At 36.3% G+C, this 6,342-nt stretch overlaps 2 long non-coding RNA genes across 2 annotated transcripts; both read left to right on the top strand.

Annotated features, from left to right (window-relative positions):
- Positions 1–3,666: 3,666 nt before the first annotated feature.
- Positions 3,667–4,174, top strand: LOC309798092. The gene is made up of 3 exons (XR_014292948.1): positions 3,667–3,770; positions 3,940–4,017; positions 4,089–4,174. It is a non-coding gene; the product is annotated as an uncharacterized lncRNA (long non-coding RNA).
- Positions 4,175–4,547: 373 nt separating this feature from the next.
- LOC309798091 lies at positions 4,548–4,838 on the top strand. Its single transcript, XR_014292947.1, has 3 exons — positions 4,548–4,622; positions 4,680–4,749; positions 4,808–4,838. It is a non-coding gene; the product is annotated as an uncharacterized lncRNA (long non-coding RNA).
- Positions 4,839–6,342: the final 1,504 nt, after the last annotated feature.

Here is a 6,342-nt window from a genome sequence, read left to right as displayed (position 1 = left end):
CGCTAGCATTACGAAACCATACGATTAAAATATGAACGAACCTCGGTGATTGATCCAGTTGGCTCATCCGATGCTGCCGGACCAGTCTCCTCAACAGCTGGTGTTGAATCTTTATTTAATTCGCTATTAACGATATACTGAAATCATATCAAGTAAACCAATGACACGCCATTCTCGATGAGAATGTTTTGAAGAGTCGCTAATTTAAAAAATGAATTCAGATTTTTAGAGTATCTTTACACGAACGAAGAATACAAACACACACAAGCAAATATACACGCCCAAATATTCACATGAAAATACGTAGGTATACCTTAATACGTACACATGAACAAACGTTTATATGTATATATATCGGACCACAGTTTAAAGATTTAGGTTCTGTCAGCATTCGCATTTTCGTTGAAGAACGTACCACCAGAGGTAAGATGCGAGCACTTCTGCTTAGGAAATACTTTTGATTAAGGGCTGGTAATACCAATGAGGAAAAAATTGTTACAAAACATTCTTTGATAATGCCCTGATAATGTCATACTTTTGAATGAATTGGTTGGTGTTTGTTCAGTACGACGATGATAATACAACAGCACTGAGTGAGGTTTAGTTTATTTGCGGTGTTGCGGTGTAGAAGGTAGAATCATATGATGTCGGTGAGTGAGTAAAAATTTTTGAAGCTTTTTTCAATTGTGCATAAATGTAATGTGTGTGCGCATGTGTACATCGCATGTGTACTTTTCTATGTACCTAACTACATAATTTACAAGTCTCTCTTTCTGATGCATAATTACAATTTTTAACAACCACAATAGAAAACCACTACGTAGAACTATTCTCTAACTTACCAAGTCTGTATTTCAAACATTTTGCTATGCCAAAAAGTGCATAAAGTTTTGTGAGTTAGAAAAAAGGCTACAAAATTAACATAGACTGAAAGTAGGCAGAGCAAAAATACACCTGTGATAGGTTGAGCGAGCCGTAACAGCATTGCGGATGCGCGCACAAACGATAGGTATCGATCGGACGAGAATACGAATGCGAAGGCAATAACATATAACCTACCTATGCAAAAAATAAATGGTTAACAATACTTAACCTTAGTGGTATAACAGCTTCTCTGCTTTGTCACACATTAATTCTTCGTGTCGGAGACAAAACAACGATTATGGAGTTTATCTCATCATATTTGTAAATCACATCTTTTCTTTTCGACTTTACGACGAATAACTAGAAAAAATAAATCAAATAACGATGATATTTTAAGGAAGACTACGAAAAAGAAAAAGCGAAAAAAGTTCAAGAGAGGGTAGTAGAATTGTTCTTCGAGGCTAGTTATGTTTTTTCTTCTATGTGTGCCGAATAATCGCAAACTTCTTCATTAGCTCTTTTTTAATTTTAACAAAACTTAAAATATACTAAATACGTTGGAATAACAGATCGTCGTAATATGAAGGTTAGCAGAGTGTGAGATTTTTCGTTTTCCTTGAGCAGCGATGTGTGCATATCAACGCCAAAAATTCAGATAACAAACCGTACAAAGTGGAAAAACTTACCAAATCGTGTGGAGAAACGGTGGGAAGGAAAGTTGAGGTAAGTTAGAGTGCGCGGAAAAGCGCTGTGGATAAAAGTGCCATGCAATACATGTGGTCACGAGTCGACCCAGCAATTCGACGTGACCAAGCCGCCATTCATTCAGTGGAGGCGAATTCGTACAAGATTTATTTGTTAGGCAATCAATACTATACCTCGTATATTAAAAGGTCATAAACGAATTATTTTCTGGACCAAATATGTATTGGGTCAATTTTAGTAAATGAAAAAAAAAAGTAAAAAATTAATGAATTTCGAATGCGTGGCGTATCTCTAAGGATTGTTCAACGCCAAACGTTTCAAGCTTATGGAACGTGTGCGTTTGTTTTCTTCTGGAATAGAAATGGGTAATTGAATTGGCCATGTGCACTGCTTTTACCTTGTATCCATTTACAGATCTACACATATTGCTGGAAAATTTTGATAGCTGTGCTAGAGTTTTCTCACATATTCATTCAAATGGAGTCGCTATTCTTTGTAGATCGAAGGAGGCTTGTCCCAATAAATCTGGCACCAATCTGCCGATTTCGGATGGTTGGGAGGGTTGGCTGGCCCTAGGCGTGGAAAACTACACTTATTATGCATGTGTTTTACAACATCTTCAACCACTACCCTTCCAATGCCCGAAAATGAACCGTCCAAATAAAATTGTAGGCTTATTGCTGCTCACATGTGTGAATAATGATGGAAGCAATTTTTAGGGCGAAAACAGAAAGGAATGTGGTGAAGTAGCAGTTGACATTGACAAATCTCAGGAACGTAGAGGAATCGTGGTTGAAAAAGAGAGAAGAAAAAAACTGAAACAAGAACGAAAGTCTCGCAGTGCCGATAGAGCACAAAGGCGTAGTGAAGTTAGCAACAACGAGAATGCATCGATGTTAAAAACACGGAACGATAAGTCCTTCTACGATGTACCGAAAGCGAAAAGTCTATGCAGAATGCAGAATGTCGATGATGAGCCGCAAGCAAAATCATTGAAACGATCGACAGAGAGGCTCTCAATTTCGCTATCAACAGATAATCGCTCTATTTGGGCTCAAAACCTCTTGATGCACGTGGTTTGTCTTTTTTTATATTATTATTCTACTATGAACCGCCATGGAAGACAGCCTGTAAAAATCTACATAACAAAAAGAAAGGAACACGTTTAAGAACAATGTAAAATTTTAGAATATAACATCGTTAAGAAAAGAATTCATTCAAAATTAGAGAAATTCGCAAACGAACTACACATTTGAACACTGCAAGTGAAATATGACGAAGAACAGGTGTATTTATAATAGAAGAATAAAGTAGTGGTTTTATTATTAGTACTTAAATTTGTGCTTTCGATAAATAAAATTTGCTAAAGACTAGTAACTATAGCGACTCTTTCTTAGGCTTAGACAAGTTAATCGAACTATACTTTTTATTATACATGTTACATCACCCGATATCTCATATTTGCTAATACCAATACTTGCTCCATCGGAATCGCCTCCAACCACTAGTCTTTGAATTTGGGGGTAGATTCAGCTGATCCTTGAGGGTTTTAGTATTCTTTATGAAAGTGGTAAAATACGGATCGAATATCTCTTCGTTATCCTGGGACAGCTCTGAGGAGCGTTCTCATGTCTTAAACATAGGCAGTCACCAGTCCATTATTAATCATTCTTCGTGCGAAAAAACAAATAAGGCTAGATTTTCCCAAGGCCTTCCAGTGCCGGTATGTCTTTTAAAACTTTCTCAGTTATTCGTTTCATCAACTATATTACTGCAGGATAATGGTGATTGTTGCCCGAAATCTGACGGAACATGCTTGAATGCTGCTAATGAAGCACCTTCAGAAAGCAACAACGGCGCGGTTGGTATAATCACAAGTATTTCGTTCTATCATTATTAAACGATTGAATATCTTGTTCCAGGTTTCCGTTAGTACTAAAATCGTAAACAAGGAAAACATAACGAGTATGTTACCAATAAAGACTACGATCACATGCTATTAGACATGCAAAAAGTGATTAAGAACTTTCTTGGAACTGTTACTGTATGTTTTAAGCTTCCTGAGGCGTTCAAATTTCAGCTTAATTTGAGTCATAGTTGGAGTACTCCCAAGCGGATTCTGGATTCATCGTATGTTACCAACGAACCGACAAACCCTTCTCTTTCATCTTCAGGAGTCGTACAAACGAGCACTCCTATTTGTGCGTTACTGCATTTTCATATTAATTCTATAGCCATCCACTGCATATTCACTCTTTTACATATATATATATATGTATACGTATGCACACGTACATACATGTGTATATACATATATATATGCATATATATATATACATATATGTGTATATATACATATATGTTTTTTAGCCTTAATGGCCAAAGCTACATCTCGACATCATGATCTTGCTAAAGAATTCCATGGTATATCTCTGATCCTGCCTGAAGGTAATTTACATGGAAAAATTGGCTTTAGTTCGGGTTCCTTTTATGTGTATAAAGTTGTTTTTTCTTTTTAGCTTCATCTACACTTGATGAGCACTCTGTTGCGGAAACGACGGGATCGCTTCATTTAAGTATAAGGACAATTCAAGAGGTTTTAAAGGAATACCTTTGATCCTAACGAAGAGTGTATCTTCGATAATCAAAAATTCTGAAACGAGTATTTATTGTCTTAACTTAAGCAAGAAGTATATTTAAAAGTGACTATTACACATAAGTTAGGTTAGTAAATTCTTGCGAAACATTGATAACCCTGGCATGAAAAACAGCATAGTTTTTCTCAGTTATTTATTCGTTAAAAAAGAGATCGCGGTGTTTGAGTTCTTGGAAGAACGGTGGAATTATCTCTAATGTCGAATCTTTTAACCCGTTTATGAAAATGTTTCTTATTAGTCGGACACCTTTCCAGAATTAAAACGAAAAATTTTTCAGAAACAACCCTCTGGTGCTTCCACAGAATCGTTAATGAAGGTGTTGGAAGAGCATAGAAAAAGTCGAGTGAAGGCAAGAAAAGATCATAATCACCTTTTTGCGCCTCCGGTTTCATATATGTCAGTGCATATATCTTAATTAGTAAAAAAAGGTGCATTCACACTGCTCTATTTAAGTAAACCATCATTGCCGTGTACCTCGCGTAATCTCTCTTCCACTAAATCATGTAGCAGTGGTGGAATCATGGTAGGAGCTGTCTTTTATAGTTGCCGCAATAACATTGCGCAATATATTTGTAGTTTAGGCTGGATTCGCTGTGGCAGAAAATGCTTTGGTAGGTTAAGTTTCAAGTGTTTCTGTAAAACCTGTCTTCCTGATTTATTTTCAAGGCTAACATATTCTGTTCAGGATAAAACTACAGATATGAATAAGACAATTGTTCCTGACAATGAAATGGTTTCAAAGGTTTCTGCCACATTGACGGTTGTTCTTTGACTTTATTTTGCTATCGTTCTATTTAGCATGATTCATTTTCCTTTCAGCTCTTTATTTTGCTCGCCCACCCACTACTTTTTTATTGCTCTTCTCCATATATTTAATCTATACAGCTTCCCGATGCAGACGTTATATCACGCGTCGCCTGAGAAGCTTATTTTGTACAAATTAAAGTTTGCAAAATTTTTTTGCAAACGGGTTAGTTCTTTTCGCGACGGAACTGTTCTAAGAAGAAGGAAACTAAGAGTACCAGCTTATTATTATGATTCCATATGTTTTATCATTGAAGACATTAGAGATACTCGACTCTATCGTAACAACTCGTATAACCTAAACGTTTTGCCATCAACTTTTGAACCTTTTGGTGTACCATTTATATATATACTTGTGGAGTTTGTATATATGTATATATACATACAAACAAACATATATACAAACATATATACATATAACATTTATATATTTATAATATATATACATATATATAACCTCAGGAGGGGCTGGTGTAGAGCAGTGATTAGAGGTGAATTTGCAATATGCACTGTATCGAACAAAGGTTCGATCCCTTCATCTAAGGTCACCATGCCTTCATCTCTCCGTGGATGACGAGTTGGTTAAAACTTGTTTGGAAGGATAAAAGCACTAACTTGAAACATCATTGGGCCACCTTTGGCTAGTGTATAGGCCAAATACGCATTCAATCATTCCTATGATGGTTGATGGAATCGACCAAATGCCACTTCCTTCATGGTCTAATCAAAGCCGAATAGTTAATCCTTTACCTAAGGAGCTTCTACTCACCAATTTGAAAACTCTTTGAGCTTGTGCAATCTTTCCAGCGTCCTAGAGAGGTTTTCAAACAGGAAATTTTCTCTACTGAAGCAAAGTTAGCAATTCGCATATTGTTTAGAAGACATTTTAAAAGTCTCCAGTTCTACTTTCATTGTAAGCTAAGTAAGACAGATTTTCAAATTTATCTCTTGATGGGATTTGGGATTCAAGAGGATGGAATACATAAGCGAAGTTTGGAATTCCTCTTAATAGTGTTAACAGTTGTTATGTGAAGGCACAGTCTAATAAATGTGTTCATCTCTTCAAAAGATGTTGTTACCCTCGATTCTGATTCGTCGCCTGCCCAAGCCACTTTACTTTCACAACGAGATATTAGAAGTACTCCAAAAATTCTTAAAGTTCTGTTCATTCTCCCAGAAGCTGCAGTCCATTGCAAAATCTGTTCTCGATAATCCAAGTGTCGTGATGCATCATATTGCTCCACCACTGAAGTCATCTTTGTCCTTCTATGTACCTCTCTTTACTTTCTTCGCATATGAGAAACACTGGATG

The sequence above is a fragment of the Mesoplodon mirus genome, assembly GCF_964341445.2.
Source record: "Mesoplodon mirus genome assembly, contig: HAP1_SCAFFOLD_1635, whole genome shotgun sequence".
In the NCBI taxonomy this organism is placed as follows: domain Eukaryota; kingdom Metazoa; phylum Chordata; class Mammalia; order Artiodactyla; family Ziphiidae; genus Mesoplodon; species Mesoplodon mirus.
This window is presented reverse-complemented; position numbering and strand designations above follow the sequence as displayed.